This window comes from Gracilinanus agilis, chromosome 1 (assembly GCF_016433145.1).
Source record: "Gracilinanus agilis isolate LMUSP501 chromosome 1, AgileGrace, whole genome shotgun sequence".
Classification (NCBI taxonomy): Eukaryota; Metazoa; Chordata; class Mammalia; order Didelphimorphia; family Didelphidae; genus Gracilinanus; species Gracilinanus agilis.
The window spans coordinates 211,907,392-211,908,777 of NC_058130.1; positions in this window are offsets into that span (position 1 = coordinate 211,907,392).

The following is a 1,386-nucleotide window of genomic DNA, read 5'->3' on the forward strand; positions in this document are numbered from 1 at the left end:
CAGTAATATTTCATTATTTTCCTTTATCCCAGTTTATTTAGCCATTTCCCCATCAATGGACGTTACTTCCACTTCTCTATTTTCATTAAAAGTGGTTTTATAACTATTTTAGAGTATATAAAGTTTTTCCTCTTAGTCTGTTCAGGGGTATATACCTGGCGGAATATCTGGATCAAAGGTAATGGACATTTTACTCACTGCATAATTCTAATTTCTTTTCCCAAGGATTGGATGAATTCTTAACAACAACAACACCCATTATTAAGCTGATGGACAAGAATTGTATATGGGATAATACTATTTTTAATTGAATTTTTTTCAACTATATATAGAAACAATTTTAATAATTGTTTTCTGACATTTTGCCATTTAGATTCTCTCCTTCCCTCTCCCCACTTCCCAAGGTGATGAATAGTCTGATATAGGTTATATATTCTTGCAATCCATATTTCCATATTCCCAATTTCAGGACAAAAAAATTCATGAAGAAAATAAAAATGATAACATGCTTTGATCTGCAATCAGATTCCCATAGTTCCTTCTTTCACTGTGGATAGCATGGTTTTTTTTAATCATGAATCCCTTGGGGTTATTTTGGAACCTTGTTTTGCTGATAATAGTTTAGTCCTTCACAACTGATCATCATACAATATTTCTTCATTGTTCTCCTGGTTCTGTTTCTTTCACTTTGTATCAGTTCATGTAAGTCTTTCCGGGTTTTTCTGAACTCATTCTGTTCATCATTTCTTATGGAGCAATAGTTTTCCATTACAACCATATGCCACAGTTTCTTATAGTCATTCCCCAATGGATGGATACCCCCTCAGTTTCTAGTTCTTTGCCACTACAAAAAGAGTTGCTAAAATATAAGTACAAGTAGGTCCTTTTCCCTTATCTCTGTTCTCCTTGAGATATAGACCCAGAAGTGGTATTGCTGAGTCAAAAGGTATGCATAATTTTATGGGCCTTTGGATAAGGTTCCATGTTGTTCTCCAGAAAGGCTGTTTCAGTTCACAGTTCCACCAATGGTACATTGATGTCTCAATTTTCCCACATCCCCTTCAACATTTATTATTTTCATTCTTGGTCAGCCATTCTGATAGATGTGAGGTGGTATGCTATAATACTTTCATTCTAGCATGGTCTGTTTGTTCAATTTTCATGAATGCTTTGAAATTTGCATTTTTAATATACAGATTGGTTATCTATTAGATTATTAAGGAAAGCGTTCTAGTGAGCATCCAGAAAGCTGTCTAAGCACCAATGAAAGAAAGAGAGAGAGAAAGAGAAAAAGAGAGAAAGAAAGAAAGAAAGAAAGAAAGAAAGAAAGAAAGAAAGAAAGAAAGAAAGAAAGAAAGAAAGAAAGAAAGAAAGAAAGAAAGGAAG